The sequence below is a fragment of the Sarcophilus harrisii genome, chromosome 1 (assembly GCF_902635505.1).
Source record: "Sarcophilus harrisii chromosome 1, mSarHar1.11, whole genome shotgun sequence".
In the NCBI taxonomy this organism is placed as follows: domain Eukaryota; kingdom Metazoa; phylum Chordata; class Mammalia; order Dasyuromorphia; family Dasyuridae; genus Sarcophilus; species Sarcophilus harrisii.
In genome coordinates this window covers 228688813-228707604 of record NC_045426.1, presented here as the reverse complement: position 1 = coordinate 228707604, position 18792 = coordinate 228688813, and the positions used below count along the sequence as shown (strand labels likewise).

The 18792-nt window shown below is 33.9% G+C and overlaps 1 protein-coding gene across 3 annotated transcripts in view; it reads left to right on the top strand.

The window, feature by feature from the left end:
- DAPK1 (death associated protein kinase 1) overlaps positions 1 to 18792 on the top strand; it is a 228293-nt gene that overhangs the window by 82783 nt on the left and 126718 nt on the right. The window lies entirely within an intron of this gene.

The window sequence follows — 18792 nt, the reverse complement described above, 5'->3', positions numbered from 1 at the left end:
TTACCCAGAGATATTAGTATTGTTGTTTGCATATGACTTAATAGTATAATAGACTTAATAGTCTCATAAAACATAAGAACTACTGCATGATTTTCGTTATATCTCCAGTACAACATGTTGATACCATTGATATTTTTTTTAAGGATGGCAATATGTCCAAGTGTTTGAAGAGGCTTCAAAAACCTTAGCATTATACAAATATTTGTTGTTTCTACTTAATATCTTCCTCCACTTCTTTCTCTTTTTCCTCTAGTTCTTTCATTTCCAGTGCAAAAGTCCTTTTTAAAAAAAAAAGAAGAATAAGACATATCATTTCTGTTTTCAGTTATTATTCTATTCCACAGCACAATCTCATCTCTTCCTTTATTTTCTTTTTCCTCCAATATAGCTTTAAAGTAAATTTTGTTATTTTTACTCATGGGCTTTCCCTCCATAATCTCATATCATTCTGAACTTTAGCACTGTTGACTTTTTTTCTGGACTATGCTATTCATCTTCTATTATCCATTCCTTGCATTAAAAAAAAGTCTTAGTTTGTTCTATACAACCACATTAGTTTTTTCAAGTAGCCAACATTTTCTCTCTTTAGTGCAATATTGTATAAAAGAATTTTATTTTTCCCATCCCTCCTGGTCTAACTTCTCCCATAAAATTTTAGTCTATCCCCTCCTCAGTCTATTAAAAATTTGAAATATCATTAAGGGAAGTCTTTTGGAGTGAGAGAAAAAAAAGGAAGGAGAGAAGGAGGGAAAGAGAGAAAAATAAAGCAAATGCCTGAATAATTGAAGTTTTTACCACTATTAGAATCATACCTCTCTTTCAGTCTTGTGATCTATTTCTCAATTCCACATCTATTTACTACTCTTTCTGGCAAGGTTGTCTGTGGTATCCTATGATGAAAAAAAACTCTTGTTTCTTCCTTCATTAATTTGTACCACATTTTCTTTATTTAGTATGCTTCCATATTATGTTTTCTGATTTTCTTCACTTACATGCATTATGTTAATATATCCACCCTCATTTATCAATCCTTTTTTGGTAGAGAGAGAGAGAGAATAAGACATAACTATAGGATTTGATCTCATTAAGTCTCACTGATACTTCTAAGATAAATCCACCTCTTTGCATTAGAATTTCTATTTCTTTTTTCTTATTGTCCAAAGTGTGCCTTTTACCTTCAATTTTTTGAGGCTTTTTTTGAGGTTTTACTAATGAATGGTTTTTGGATTTTTGTCTCTTGTGAATTTATTTCTCCCAGTATCTTTATTCCTTCATCATAGCTACTTTAGCTATAAAGCTTTAGCATTGTTTTCTCTGTGGGTCTCTCGTCTCTGTCTCCTTCTTCACTTTCTCTCCCTTCTTCTCTCTCTCTTTCCATGTCTCTATCTTTTTGTCTCTGTCTCTCTCTTTCTCCCTCCTTTTCTTCTCTCTCTCTCTCTCTCTCTCTCTCACACACACACACACACACACACACACACACACACACGAACTATTTTTCCTTTTTCCATCCTTCTTAGCTTAATGCCTTCTGATTAGAATTCCGGAAAGTCTGTCATTTCTCCTATACCATGATATAGAACTTTCAAATCTCATCCTCAGATCCCTGTTCAGGCGCCAAAATGTGGGGTGTTCTTTTTCCAAAACACAGCCAGGTGATAAAAGAGTTCAGATCTTTTATTGTGTCCTTCAATACAGCCGGGTTACCTCAGAGGCCTATCTCTCCGCTTGGTTCTAAGAGCTCCACTCGAATGTTTCCAAATCCAAAGGTTTGTCCTTCCAACTCCAGCCAGCACCAAGGTAGAAGATACCATGAATCTCTCTTGCCTTGAAGATAGGGCTTGTGGTCTTTCTTGCAGAGTGCTCCTCTCCAACTCCTGGGAATGCTCCCAAGTAACTCTCTCGAGTGGCTTACTGGAGCTGTATTTATACTACTTCTCCGAGAGTGGGATTGTGGGATATCTCCCACTATGCTCTCTGGCCCTAAGGGAGGTGTGAATTCAGATATCTCTTTCTAAACCCTGAATTCTCCCAAACTTGTGAACTCCATTGAGTACTTAGATACTTACAAGCTCTCTAAAGGTGTGAACACAAGCATTGTTTCTATCAGTTGTACTTAGTACTTTGTTTCAAATTCTGGCCCAAAATATCTCTTTCTAAGTTCAAATCAATCATATTGAACTATGCCAAATTAGATAATTATTGTCTCTATCAACTCCAATGTCTTAACACTTTGTAAAGATTCCAACAACTGGCTATCCAGTTAACTTCCAAATCTGTTGCTCTTTTCTGTGTTCCTCACCTTCAGTGGAAAAAGAAAGGAAAACACAACCTATGTCCTTTTGGTCATCAATTTCTTGCAGTCTTTCACAATATTTTTTAGATTTCTTTTGATAGTGCCACAGAATCACAGCGTTCTCAGCTGAAGGGACTTATGAAGATATTTATTCTAATTCATACCTGAAAGAAACTCTCTTTTATAATAATATAGTTGAGAAGTTAAGTTTTTTATTTCTGCACCATAAAAAAGTTCATAAAATCATGATTGGAACTAAATTATAGATTCATAGTTTGATGAACTCTGCTGTTGACTAGCAGGGCAACTTTAGACAGGGTAGTTGTATGACCTTAGAATTTCAGGTTTCTTATTTGTAAAATAGAAGGTAGAGAGGATGAAGCTAAATTACATATTAAAAAAATTAACAAGCTGATTATAGAAAGGCCTGTAATGATTTACATGAACTGATGCTGAGTGACACAAGCAGAACCAGAAATACATTGTACACAATAACAGCATGAATGTGCGATGATCAACTATGAAAGACTTGATTCTTTTCAGTAGTTCAATGATCCAAAGCAATTCCAATAGATTTTAGACTGAAAATGCCATCTGCATTCATAAAAAGAACTAAGGAGACTGAATGTAAATCACCACGTTATGTTCACTTCTTTTTTCTATTTTTTTTTCTTTCCCATGGTTTTTCCCTTTTGCTCTGATTTTTCTCTCCCAACATGATTCATAAATTCATAAATTCATTGTATTAAAAATAAATAAGCTGACTGTAACATCTCTAAGGGCAAGAGGAGAGAAGAAGAAAAAGGGGGAAAGAGAAATTTTGTTGTATATTTGAAAGAAATAGCAAGTTGTGCATAATAAATTTACAGTTTTCATATGCAATCATCTTTTTTATTGTACTGTGTTACGGAAATGCTTGTTTTATTCTATAAATCCAAATAAATAAAAATAAATAAATAAATGAAAATTATTTTTTTAATGGACAGAATATTTATTATGCTTCCCAGTCATTATAGTGGTCAAATGCGATAATATATGTGAGCATGCATATGAATAAATGCAAATTGTTATTATTGTTCATGATAAATTTCACCCAGAATACTTTGAAAGAGAATCTTTAGTGTCATATTGGAAAAGCACAAAATTGAAATTATCAAAAAACAAAGCCTTGCCTTCCTTTCTAAATTTTGATTGAAGCAGTAATTCATAATAGCTCATACTTTCAAAATGAATACTCATTACTCAAAATTAGTATAAAGAGGAGGAAAAGAAAATTCCTATATTTGCTTTAACAGCTTGCAGCTATCCTAGTATAAGCTATTATCTTGTCAGAAAGCTTCATCTATGTAGATGAAGCCAAGACAAATCATTGTGTAGATGTGGGATTCCTTCCTCCATGGAAAACCCCCCAGTGCTAGGAAAGGGTGGAGGTCAGAGTGAGTATAATAGCAATTTGCAAGCAAGCAAGCTGCTTGATGGTTTTGAAACATATTTTTTTCTGATGTCTTTTCTTCTCATTTAAAAGTGTAGGTGTCTCTTTTCTTGAGTTCTGTTATTCATTTGACAGCAGATTGTCTTTGAAACTAGAGGGATCTGTCAGCCTAGGAATAAGAGCAATGGTCTGACTATTTATTAATGTTAGGGAGCTAAAAGATATCTGAGGAGGTGTAGATTCATGAAGAGACAAGGGAAGAAGTCTGTGACTTCTAGCCTGTTCTTACAGATATAATTTTTTTCGAGATTCTTTATAGTTTATTTGAAAAACTGTTTGTCTTTATAGTCAAGGTATACAAACTGGGTTATGTTGCAGGATGCAAATGATTATCTTGTTATCACCTCACAACTTGTCAATGATGTTTCCATGGCAGATGCTATTCCTGTTTTATAAATGAAAAGTACCACAAGGAGCATTTTATCCCAGAGACTAGTCCAATTATAGTATGCTGTCCTTGGCCCAAAATTTTAATTATAGGGAAATACCTTCTTCCTACTGTTTTTTATTTTAGAAATATTAAAAAAAAATTTCTTTATCTGATATATAAAGACTAACATAAAAGCATGGGCTAAGAATCCTTGATTCTTCTTTCTGTGAGTTCTTAGGATGGAAATTAGCACAATTTGGGGAATTTTTAGTATGTGTCAGAGATCAATCAGGATGTTTGTATTGGAGGAAGGTTGGGGAAAGATTTATATTTGATGTCATTCATTTTTCTTTGCCCTAGATATCTTAAACATTTTATTATGAAAAATAGAAATCTTCAAATGAAATGATATATGAGGATGCTCCATTTTGACAGTCAGAAAGAGAAGTGGTTACTTTTTCTTCTTGTCCCTTTATACTAGGGCAATACTTTTTCTTCTTCAAGTATAGGATCATAGCATTAGACTATTTCTTCTGAAATTTTTACAATATTTTAAACAAGTAATTACTTGTCTCAGATGCAGTTTTAGGGGATGAAATGACTTTAGATTGGGGAAGATACAAAGTGGACTGTCATCACAAGACCACAGATTTAAAACTGGAAGGGACCTTGGATATCATCTAATCTATGTCCCTCATTTCACAGAGGGAAAAACTGAGATCCAGTGATAAATAAATTGCAGAGCTTAGATATGAACTCAGCTCCTAAATCACCAATGCAAGTCACTTCATCTCCTTTGGCTTCCACTTCATTTGTAAAAAGGAGAGAATGGCATAGACCTCTAATGTTCTTTCAGCTTTAAAATTCTAAAATCTATTAAGATTTAAAAAATCTAAAATCTATTGAATCTTATTGGAATATTTTTTCCTTCTCCTCAAATTCCTTATCAGCTCCAATGTTTAGAACTCACTGTTTTAGAACTCACTAGTTGTATGACCTTGGACAAGCCATTTAACTTTAAAATGTAACTCATGGAGATAATCATACTCATACCACCTATCTCACAAGAGATGAGGAGGTAATTAGGGATCAAATGAGGTAATTCATGAATCCTTTGCAAGCTGTAAATCCCTATAGAAATATCAAGTAGTGGTGTTTTAAATGTTTATTCAATCCAAAGTTTTTTAAACTGAAGGGTTGCAACCACATATAAGATTAGGTAATTGAATATGGGGGTCACAAAACTGACTTATTATCAGTATATGTTAGATTTGTATACCTATTTTATGTTATATACCCAGGGTTGTGCAAAAGTCTCAGGCAAAAGAGTGGTCACAAATGGAAAAAGTTTAGGAAGCCATGATCTAATCAGCCTCATCTTTACAATCCATCTTTAAAATTGATGAATTCTGCCTATAGTTGTTCCTACTAGTTCAAATTTCAGAAGATAACATTTTCTGATTTTTTTTCCCCATCAAATAACAAATATTTAATAAGTCTCTATTATGTGCCAGGCACTGTGCTAAGCATCAGGGAATATTGTTCAGTCATGTCTGACTCTTCGTGATTCTATTTGGTGTTTTCTTAGCAAAAATATGGAGAAGGTTTGCCATTTCCTTCTTCAGCTCGTTATACAAATGAAACTGAGACAAATGGTTAAGTGACTTACAAAGAGTCATATAACTAATAAATATCTGAGGCCAGATTTGAATTCAGAAAGGTGACTCTTCCTAACTACAATACCTAGCTGCATTTCTTAGCATTACATTTTATAGCAGAGTAATACTCTGTCACATATACCACAGCTTGTTCAGCTTTTTCCAATTGATTGACCTCCCTTCAATTTCCAAAAAGAGATGCCTATAAAATGTTTGTACAAATAGATCCTTTCCTCTTTTCTTCTCTTCCTTCCTTCTTTCCTTCCTTCCTTCCTTCCTACTTTCCTTTTCAGTGGGATATGTTAGTAGAAATATTGTTAAGTCAAAGGGTTTGCTCAGTTTTATAATTCTTTGAGCATAGTTCCACATTGCTTTCCAGAATGGTTGGAGCATTCCATCAACAGTGCATTAGTATCTAGATTTTCCCACATCTCTTCTAACATTTGTCATTTTCCTTTTCTGTCATATTAGCCAATCTAACAGATATGAGATGCTTTTAATTTGCATTTCTCTAATCAATGGTGATTTAGAACATTTTTTAAACATGACTGTCAATAGCTTTAATTGCTTTATCTGAAATTGCCTATTCATATCCTTTGAGAATTTGTCAATTGGGAAAAGACTCATTTTCTTATAAATTTGATGTAGTTCCCTATATATTTAAGAAATGATAGCCTAGGAGTTTATGCAAGGGATTAAGGAGTTTACATGTTCACCAAGAATTCTCATTTTTGACTGTTAACACCATTAAGCATTCAGTTACTCAGTAACAAATAAGCAAATATATCTTTTTGTAAGCAGAATAAAATAATACGCTCTTAACTAATAATATACTGTAAGATCATAGGTTTAGAGCTGGAAAGGAGGTCATTAAGTTCAACCCCCCATTTTATAGAGGAAGAAACTGAGGTCCAGGTTAATTGATTCACTCAGGCAGTAAATGGCAAAAGTGAGACTTAAAATTGTTTGTTCTGATTCCAGATCCCATTCTTTCTCCATCATTAAGCCATCTCTCTACTATTTTTCAAATTTAACTATTGTTGTGATTAATAAAAAGTAAATTCGTTTCAAAACATTATAGAATCCACAATGTGTTTTTTGTACTTATCTATTAAGTCAACCACCATTGATATGACATACATATACATACACAAACTCAAGAAGGTGTAGTACAAGAAATTACTAGAAATCACTATACTTCATTCATGTAGCCTGGCTCATTTCTTTCATGACTCCAGCTTTTAGGTCTATGCTTATTACTGCCAAACCTAGCTACTGAAACTCCTCTCACTTGAAGCTAAATGATATCTCCATCTGAAAGATCTGGTTGGTCTCCCTTCAAACTCAACAGCCTACTTACCTGATTTTCTGCCTGGTATTATACTGCTACTGGATTTTCATTATTGTCATCCTGTACTCAACAATATATAAATGGTTCCAATTTGCTTGTTAAAATTATAGAAATTTAGAACTTTTGAGATTCTATTTTTCATATATAAAATAGAAGGTCATGGAGTTTTTATTTTTTTAAGTAATTCAAAAAGTTGGTATCAGAATCAGGATAGAACCCAGGAGATTCTAAAGTACTATGAACTATTTAATAGTGTTTTCCACCCAGTCCTTTCCGTCTTTGCATAATACTGTGTGTGTATTAACATGTGTTTAATTTCTTCCTTTTATCTCCCCAACTGGATGTAATTCTTCCCTCTTCTCCTCCCCTCTTCCAATTGGTTCTCATAGCTTTTATCATAATCTAAAATTTATATTACCATTACAAACTCCTCATTCTCTTATCCTAACCTTGAATTCATTTCTAACACTCACGTGGTCTTGTCTTTCTTTATGTCCCTTCCTTCTGTCTCTTTTCCTCCCTTTTTTTCTCCCTTCTTCATCATCTTTCCCCTTCCTTCCTCTCTTCCCCCCTATCATTTTCTTATTCACTCTCTTTCCCCCATGCCATCTTTCCCCAAACTCCTCAGTCAGCTCAGACTCTGAAAACAAAAGATTTAGGAGATTAACTGGATTTCTCTTTTTTGGGCACATTTGGACATATATTGTTGTTTAGGATTATGCCCTTGAGGGAATAAAACAGAAAAAACAGAAGTAGTTGTTGAATGAATCCTTGCATAGGATTAATTTTATACACCCTCAATTTGAGAAAGGTAGCATTGTACAGTATCAGAGGCTTTGGTTCAAACCCTACTTTTAATGCCTCACTACCCATCTGGAAAATATCCTCCCTGGCCCTGAATCTCCTCTTGTAAAATAATGGAGTTGAACCAGATGGCCTTTGATATCCTTTGCAGTGGTAGATCTGTGATTCTGATAAATAGACTGACAGCATCTGCAGATAAAGAGATCAACATATGTTCTAGCTGAACTGCAATTGAACCAAACCATGATTTTAAATATTATATAGAGCGATTTTAATTAATTTATAGTATGATTAAAATAATCTAATATGAAAGTGGATTTAAATACTTTCACTATAATTACTTTGGATAATTATTATGCATATAATTATTATAATAATATTATGATAGATAATTAATAAAGAAGCTATATTTTCTTAGGTACTTAGATCTAGTTCTTTTATGATAATATGGGTTCTCTAACTCCTGATTCATTGCTACTTAATTATGTCTTCTCAGCTTATAATTTAAATAGAGGTTTCAATCAATCAGTTAGTCAACAAGCATTTTAAAAATGCTTACTAGCAATATGCTAAGTGTTGGAAATATAAATACAAGTCAAAAGAAATACTTCTTGCCCTCAAGAAGCTTACATTTTAATGAGTGAAAACATCACCTAAAAGGAAGCTGAAGAGGACAGGGGAGAGGGAGGAAGGTAGGATATAGGAGTGAAAATCCTAGGGGGATATGATGAAGTAGTGATTGTGACTTTGTAAGAAATGAAGAAATGACTCCATTGGGTGCCCTACTTAAAGAAGGTTCTGGGAGGCCATCTGATCAGAGAGGAGGAGCTGAAGGATCCAGAGGTTACTTCCAAGGTGTGAATTCCAAGGAGAAAGTGATCTTCCAAGATGAAAAATTTCTTGGAGCTTGATGAAGCAGTTGGGATTGCAATCAAAATCATCTGGTTTAAACCCTTCGTTTTTATAGAATTGGTTTGATTCAAATCATATGCACTTAATGTTTCATGGATGCAATTTGCTACAGCCTATGTTAGATAATCTATATATTTGAATTGCTTAGGGAAACTTTAAGGAGGTTGTAGACATTTTGATGTTAAAATTCAGTTGGCTTTACCTCAAATATGCTGGTATAAAGAATTTTTTCCAGCTTCAAGTGTTCTTCAAGTGGCCTTCTTCAGCTTGCTTACACATGCACTTGTAATGGGGCTAAGAATTCAACTGTAAAGCTCTATTGACATTCATTTTGGTGACTATGGTAATTAGAATAAACAGGAGCAAGAGAAACTCAAGAGATTCAAGGACTTTATACTTGCATTTTCACACTTATCTTGCTCACCAAGGTTACACAAATAGGATTCATGCACTTTTTAATTTTCAGTAGTATTTTTTTATTTTCTAAATACATGTAAAAATAGTTTTCAAAATTCATTTTTGTAAGACTTTGTGTTCCAAATTTTTCTCCCTCCCTCCCTCCCTTAACTCCCCTCTCCCCAAGGAGTAAGTAATTTGATATAGGTTAATCTATACAATACTTTTAACTATATTTCTGAATTTGTCATGTGCAAGAAAAATCAGACTAAAAGGGAAAAAATCATGAGAAACAAACAACAAAGTGAAAATATTATACTTCTATCCATGTTCAGTCTCCATAGTTCTCTCTCTGGATTCATGCATTTACTTTTTTAAAAATACCTATTAAGACCTAATTGTTATGCTAGGTGATTATAAAACAGGAGGAATGTGTATGGCTTGGGGACAGATGGGGGGGGGTGGTAATAAAAGAGTTAAGAAGATGAATAATAAGCTGACCTCTGGAAGTTTACATTCTCTTAAAGGAGGGAGTATGCCTTCTTCCTCTCCTCACTGATACTAGAACTGGAAAAAAAGATTTGTGAATATAAACAAACAAAAGAACAACAGTCTGGTAGAAAAACGGATTTGTTTTAGTGGCAAAAAAAAAAAAAAAAAATCTGGGGATTTGGGATATCACTGTTTCCCCAGAACTTTGTAGTTCCTCCTGAATAGAAAATTATTAACTAAAGTTTAAAAAGAAAATTCTCACATAGGCAGTATCCATTACAGGGAGAAGGATTTTATCCAACTTTGTATTAGTGCCTTCCTCAAGGAACCTCTCTAACTGTTGATACTCTTCCTGGACTCTGCTTAATGGTTAGCATCTACAATTTTATATCTAATCTTAACTGAGTCTTCACTGTATCAAGTTAAATATTGTATTCCTCCTTAATTGATTCACTTGTCCTACTCTCTGTGGCAACTGTTTCAAAGCTTCTCATAGCCTTCTGTTCTTTCTAAAAGCCTCATATGTTACTCCCAAGACCTTACATCTGAGAACCTCACCTCATACTTTAATGAAAAAATTAAGACCATTTTTAAAAAGCTTCTCTGCCCCAATCTCACATCATTCAGATATCTCCCCCTGTATCTCTATTTTACTTTCAAATAAAAGGTGGCACTTCTTTCCTAGGCCACCATTCTACATATGTTCTTGATCTAGTCTTCTGCTGACTTCACTTGCATATTACCACCCTCATTCCTATCTTCTCCATTTTTCCTCTCTTTTCTGGGTCCATCTCTAATCCCTACAAATATGCTCGTATCTTCTTTATCCTTAAAATATCCTTCATTTGATCTTACTTTATTTTTGATGATTTCTGTTGCCTAAGATGACTCTGGATTTAAGTTTTTGGGGTATCATAATATTTATTTTTTGTTTTTAAAAATAGATTTTATTCATGCCTTTTGTTATTTCATTACCTACATTTCCCCCTGTATCCTTCCTCCTTCCTTTTCCAGAGATCCATCCCTTAGAAGAAAATTTTAAAAATAAATTTTTTGACATCTATTGTTTTTGTATCAACTAACTTTCTCACCTTAATCCCTCTTTCTCTTCCCCTCCTCCAAACATTCCCATATAACAAAGAATATTTATTACTGCAGATTTTAATAGTCAATTTAATAGTTGTCAAGAAACTAATCTGTACAATCTTTTTTTTTAACAAAGCTATATAAGAAAAGACTAGTCAAAAACAGTTGCAAAATAGGGTTCCTTTTATTCCTACTATCATAAACTATTCACATCTGAGTGATAACTTGTTATTTTAAGGATGAAATTTCATGGATTAAATTTTGACTTTATCACCTAAGATGGTCAAAGGCATAAATAATACTTAATTTATTTTTTCCAAAGGTTCAAAAAATGTAAATCTCCCCTTTTCTCTCATCCTCTTTTCCACTTTTCTGAGTACTTAACCAAGACACTTACTAAAAGCCAAACCATGTTCATTCTTCCAGCATCCTCATCTTGGAATTTTTCACAAATCTAAACCATCTCACCAGAATTTTTCTAAATTAATCTCTTTGGTCTGCTACAGAGAAACTGCCACATAATTGTTTCTCTTTTTCATTTGCATATTCTCTTTTAGATGGTTTAGAAATATAATTAATATTAAAGAGCCTGAAGACAAAAAGTGGGAAGCAATTTTTATGCTAACCGTTACTACTAAATCTGCTTTTGGAATACCTGAAATGGAATTAAATAAACCTAGTCTCATTATTTTTCTCTTTAACTCCAAAGGAAAATATTTGTAATATAGCCTAAATGTTTCCACATGTATCTCATAGCATTTCATTTAAGTATTTGCACATGTCTGAAAGAATCTTTGATGGAAGTACTGAATATGAAATATGAGGCATAGAGTTCCATAGAGCACAGTCCTATAAGGAAATGAAACTCTCTTAATACCCTGGGCCTAGTCCATTGAATTGATGGTTACAGTATAACAGGGACTTCTTGCTAGAAGCTAGAAGGAAAGTTACAAATCAAGTTTCCAGGGGAGTTTTCAGGTACTGAAATGTCAGTGGCAAAGATGGTACAATAGATGCTATTTAGTTGCTTTGCTGATTTTCTGGGGCTAAGTATACTATCATGTCAACTGTAAATGGGATTGATTTTGAATCTTCTTTGATTTAGCTTTTCTTTTCCTATCTTATTACTGTAGCTGGCATTTCTAGAACTATTACAAATAATAGGGGAAAGAGGAAGATATACTTGCTTACTCTTTTTCATACTGGGAAACCTTTTATGGTATTATGTTATAAACAATCCTTGTTTTTGATTTGAAATATATGTTTTTGATCATATTTTTAAAGGGTCCTTCTATATTTTTGTTTTTTAAAGGTTTCTAATAGAAAAGTGTGGTATTCTGTTATAAATTACTTTTACATTTTTTGAATCATATACTTTTGTTTTCTTTGTTTATGTTATTATAATAACTTTTATTGTTATCCCAGCATCCCAGGTATGAATCTAACTTGATCACAGCAAATCATTTATTTATTTTTGTGCTCTCCTTATAAGGAGTTATTGTAAAATTTTACATTAACATTAATTTGTAACATTGTTTTGCATTTCTTTTTCTACACATAGTCTTATCCCAGTTTGAGTATCAGAATTATATTTTTATCACAAAAGAAGCTTGCAAGAAATGTCTTTTCTTCTGTGTCTGGTTTTTCATTAAAAAGATATTTTGTACTATTGGTATTTTTTTAAAGTTCTGCCTTCAAAATTTTGTGTTTGAAATCTTTCATTCACTTTTTTCAGATGTCTTGCTTTTTTCAGAGAATGTCTGCTCTTCCCCCCTCCCCCCAAAAAATTCTCTCATCCTTCATTCAAACCAGGATTTCTGTTTGAAATTTTTTAATTGTGTCCTAATTTTTTTTTACTATTTTCTCTTAATTCTTTGATTGTTAATCTGTGTTATTCCGGGGGTTCTTAAAATTGGATTTTTTGTTATGTCTGAGAAGCTCGCAGAGTTTGTTACAATACTATCAGCTTTCTCATATTTCTTAGATGTGAACTACTTATGCTTTGAGAATGTTCATTTCTTCATATACTTGCCAATTTATTCTTGTTAGCTTTTTGTAGTCTTGCTAATATTTTCTAATTTTTCTTATTTGCTGAAAATTTGTTTTATATTTAAATTTATTCATTTCTGAAGACTCACTGCAGTTGTGTCAGCCCAACATGTCATTAAATTTATATTAACCATTTTGGAAATCACTTATTTCTTACAATTAAATAAAAATGGCAAAAGATACAAATAATAAAAATAACTCTTTTTATGCCTGCTAGACTGCTACCTATAAAAGTAGAGATCCAAATTCTACATATTATCCAGAATCTAGTTCAGGGTTCTACATATAAGAAACACCAATAAATCTCAACTGAATTAAATGGATTTGTCTATTACTTCCTACTGGGTTTTACTAGTGAGACATAGAAATATTTATGATTTATGTGGGTTTATTTTATATCTTGCCTGCAACTTTGCAGGATATAGAGTTGTTAATTGTTTTAATTAATTTTAACAATTTGTGGTTTTCTAGATAAACAATCATATTATTTGCAAAAAGCAAAAATTACATTTGCTTTGTTTTTAGCCCTATTCCTTCTATTTGTTTTTATTACATTGCTAACTGATAACTGAATTGACTTGAATTAATTGTATTCCAATGTCACTATATTCAAAGTTTTCACTTCAAATAAAAAAAAAAACTGTGTTTACTTGAGATCATTCCTGATTCTTGGAATTCCTTTTTCTGGAAGTAATCCACTTCACTCATAAAAATACATGAGTTGTTTGTTATTTTTCTTGTACTATCTAATTAAATCCTGGAAATTGCATCTTCTGAGATTTCTGTATTTATTTTCCAACCATTGGCTTTATGGTGCTTCATTGGCTCTGATAATAAAGTTCAAGATAGCCAACAACCTCCTTGGAAAAGGTCAGCCTGAATGGCAGTCATCCAGGAAGTTTTGCTTCCATTGAGGGAATACCACAGGTGGCCCCAGTGGCTCTGGTTTCTTTTTAACTTATCCTCTTTCACCGTTATCTAAGTCTCTCTCTCTCTTCAGGTAACTCCAGCAATGAATTTTCCTGCCAGCTTCATCTTGCCCTGAACTGACCCTCTGTATTCTTATCCCAGTCCCTTACTTCACCATATATCCTTTCCTCTTCTAGGTAAGTTATTTTCTGGGTGCAAGTTAAGATGGCAGAGCTAGGAAAATTATATAGAATTTGGCTGTAATCTCAATGAAAAAGGACCCTTTAACTGTCAGCTAAAAACTGCTTCTTTGAATACTATATAATTCCTATAAAGCATAAAGGGAAAAAACCACAATAAGGCATTTTCCACTCTACCATGAATTCAGTGTCTAGACTCAGAGACAACCCAGTTCTTTCTATCATAGATGCTTAATGACTACACTGCTACCAAATCATCTTCTAAGTGTCATATGCTTCAAAAATAGGAATCTGGATTCTTGGTAAAATATGAGAGCAGTTCTTTCTCCTTCCATATTTTTATCCTTTGATGTATCTCTGATCCTGCTGTTATGGATATTCTCTCAAGGGATGGAGATCACAACCCTTCCAAGCTTTTCTTTTCCATGTGGCACTTGTCTATCGAACCATCAAAACAAAATACAGGATAAAATAGGATTAAATCAGAGGTCTGGTACACAATGTAAAAATAAGTTTATTCAAAAGAAGAAAGAGCAAAACTCAATATTAACTCCCTTGTTTAGTGTTATTTAGACATTTTCTTACAGAATTCTTCCAAATAGCTACAAGTCTTATGTATTGTTGCCTCTTTTAAAAAAAACTCAAATTTCAAATTCATTTGCAGATTTTCTAGATATTATTGCTCATATATACGTAGCATTAGGAAAACTGAAACTATGCCAATGACCCCCAAAAAAGTGTATTACCTAATGAGCATTTTTAAACATTTACTATGTATTTCAATTGATAAAGTTGGAAGCCAGATGGCAAAGGGATAGAAAGTGGGAGAAGAGGAATTTGAGGAAACATTTTATAAAGAGCTTTCTTCTAGGCATTTGTGAAAGGAAAGAGAAAATGATAGCTTGAGAGGATAGTAGGATCTTGTGAGGAACTTTTTCTTTTTTTGTTTGTTTTTGTATTTTAAGAAGAGGAAGACTTGTGTATGTTTATAGTCAGTAGGAAATAGATCAGTAAGATGTTTATACACACACACACACACACACACACATGTTTGGGACAGATGAGGCTACTATCCAGGGTGCTTAGCAATTCTCCCCCTTCCACACATGACTTTAGATTTGGGAAGGGAGCATGAGAAAATGGAGCAAGAAACCCAAAAATAATTATATATGTTTACAAGTGAGAGCCAGAGAAATTGTGGATCAGGAAGACTGGCTTTGATCCTCCCATACTCTAAATAGATGGGGAATTATTGAAGACCAAGGAGATATATGAGGAAATATCATGGGGAGAATTTGCTGGAGAAAATAGGAGATGAGATCAATGATATATAGTGAGTCAGCCTTTACAATCAAATTTAACATTTAAGAAGTCACTGAGAACTTTGGAGAGAATTAGAACTGAGAAAAAAGAGGAAAAGACATTGAGGCAGCTATTATAGTCAACTTTTTCCCCCTAAAATTTTGATTAAGGATGCATGAATAAGGGAAGAAAATCCTCATTCACTCAGAAGTTTTATTGAAATGCTTATCATAAAGAGCAATGCTTTCAACTTTTAAAAAGATTAAAAGCTCATGATCATTCCCCCCCACCTCACTCATATTTTTGGTTTCCCTACTTCTGTTGAGGGCACTGTCATTCTTCCCATCACTCAAGGCTCACACCCTCATTGTTATCCTTCAGTCTTCTCTCCTCCTCATATCTAATCAATTGCCAAACACTATTTTTTCTACTTCCACAGAATCTCACCTCCCTCTCTCATGTTGGCTCCCATTCACACTTTTGTTCAGGACCTCATCATCTCTTACCTGAACTTATGAAATAGCTTCCTAATTAGTTTTCCTACTCCAATATTTCTCTTTCCAGTTCATCTTTGACAGTTTCCCTGCTTTCTTTCTCTCTCTTCTCCAATTTATCAACCAGAAAGCTGTCAAATTGACTTTTCTAAAGCACGACACTTTCTGCCCAAGAAGTTTCCCTTTGTTTTCTTTTGTCTTAGGGTAAAATCCAAAACTTTCTCTGTTTGTCATTCTGAAACCTTCCCAATCTCGCTCCAGCCTATCTTTATAGATATTTTTCATTTTAGTGTTCATTGTTATTTAGTCATTTTAGCCGTTTGTGACTCTTCACAACCCCTTTGGGGCTTCTTTGTCAAAGATACTAGAATGGTTTGCCATTTCCTCCTCTGGCTCATTTTATAGATGAGGAAACTGAGGCAAACAGGATTAAGTGACAGCAGGGACACACAAGAAGTGTCTGATCCTGGATTTTAACTTGAGTCTTCTTGACTCTAAGCCTGGTGATCTGTCTGCTGGGCTAGCTGCCTTATTTGTATTCTCTATTCCAGCCAACCTCATCTACATGCCTTCTATATTACATCCCACCTACCTTCTACATGCTTTGTACAGGCTGCCCCTCATAGGTGCAATGTTCTCCCTTCTAAAATAAATCTTTCCCTGCCTCTCCTTCATTACTTTGTAATTTAGTTATATATGTGGTTGTAATTGTTTTTTTTTTTAATGTACTTATCTTGCCTTCTTTATTGTCTTATGCCTGGTACACAGTAGGTGTTTAATAAATACTTGTCACATGGTAAGTGGATCTCTGTTTCAAGCATTTAAATAAGTAAATTATCATCATAATTTTGATAGTGAATAATTTTATAGTGTGATAAGTGTTTCAGTGTCAGCTTTAAATGGCATAAATAAAAGGTAATAATACTGGGTTTTTCTCTAGAGCAATCACTTTTCTCTACCCAAATAGCAGACTTGACAGCAGTTATAGCCATCTGTATTCATGCTAATTACTGTTTCAATTCAACGTATTTACAAAAGGCAATTGCAACAGAAAAGAAAAGCTCTGGGGTGGGCATATGGTAGTTAGGTCTCAGGTTTCTTTTCTTTCTGATGTTTTGATTTCCCTGTGTGTATCTTAGTTCATCCTCAGAGCCATATCATTGTCACACCATGTGTAGTTAGTGGGTAGCTGAGGAGTTGGAAACACCACTCAGAATTTTTTATTTTAATTGTTTTGGGGGGAATATGGAGAGGAACTGAGCATGGTCAGATGCCACTGTGAAAAATGAGTGCAAATAAAGACAGTGAAGGCAAAATGCCAGTTGCTCAGAAAAAAAAGTGAATTTGGAGCAGTAATTAACCAGCAATTCAAAAGGAATTATGGGATCACAAAGCAAATTACTGTGATTAGAGAAGTACTTGTTCTCCCACCAGTCTGTCACCACATTTTTACTCCGGATGGGTTTTTGCTTTGGAGAAAATAATTGATGTGAGTTAGTTATATGTCTCAGAAAGCACACACAAAGACCTTTGAGGGCATGTTTGTATATGCACATCCAAGCCTTAGAACTACCTTTCAGTGTAGTTCATTTTGTGACTCAAGCTTCTGAATCTGTGGGTCACTTTGTGGGTAGATTTGGTATTCTTCATATCTCTGCATGGTAGCTCCTTTATAGAAGACAGTATTGTACTGATTAGGGGGAGGGGAGGAAGGAAGGGGAAGCCAGTTAAAATCTCTGAGCCTTACTTTGCTCATCTGGAAAACAAACATAATGATGCTTATAACCCTTGCTTTTGTGCAATCAGTGTAGATTTAGAACTGACAGGCTTCTTGGCAGTCATCCAATTTAATCTCCTCATTTTACAAGACAAAGAAACAGACCTAGAGAGGTTACATGACTTATTCAAGATCATATAGGCTTTTCTTGCTTAGGGAAAAAAGACAGGATCCAAACTCAGAGTTATTTTAAGGGTCAAGTAAGATTGGGAACCTTAAAATACTGTATAAGTGTCATTTGTTTAATATTAACCCTAAGGTAATAGTAAGAAGGTATAGAAGATCCAACTCTCAGAAGTTTATAGGATTACTGATTTAGAGATAAAAGGGAGGATCTTAGAAGTCATTGGAAGCCAACCTCTTCATAGTGCTCTCAGTGAGACTGAGATACAAGGAGGATAGGGTCATACAGCTAGTAAGTATCTTAAGGGGAAAAGAGCTCAAACTCATTTCTTCCTAATTCTGGGGCCAGTGCTTTATCCACAATACCTTCTTGCCTAAAATTGGCTTCACTTAGAATCATTTTATATTGCTTAACTTTTTAGCTGTCTTTCCCTTACATCATTTTCCTCATTACCAAGAATTAAAAGATGGTGGTAGTGGTGGTAGTGATGTAGTATATGTGTATGGGGCGAAGAGGACATGGACAGAGTGGTTAGGGCTTCTGTTGCAGCCATTTGGTGAAAATTCAAGCAACACTATTGTTCTATTGGCCAGTTTTAATGAAGTCCTTTGAATGTGATACTTATCATTCTCAAAAAAAAAAAAAAAAAAAAAAAAAAGATGTTAGTTCTAGTCACACCTTCCAAATGGTCATATTCTTTGTAACACAAGCATCACAAGTTCCCAACATCATACTTGTTTTTGTCCATGCTCATGAGAGAGATGAGTCTTCAAGATAATTGAACTCAGATTTCTCATGCTATAGCAGTGGCCTTTGAAGGTTTCATGGTACTTAATATACTAGAAAATGAAGTGGTTGGAGATGTTACACAAGAAAGCATGAGGTAATGCTTATTTTCACAGGTGCACTCAGTTCCATATTTCTCTGACTAACAAGAATTTTGAATATTCAGCCTACAGTTTGCAGTTGTTTGGGCTTTTAAGTCACTGGTGCATCCCATAAATAAAAACAAGACATCTGATAGTGTACAAACTTCAGGTTTTGTTTTCATAAGCAAGCATACAGTGTTATAGAACTGGGATT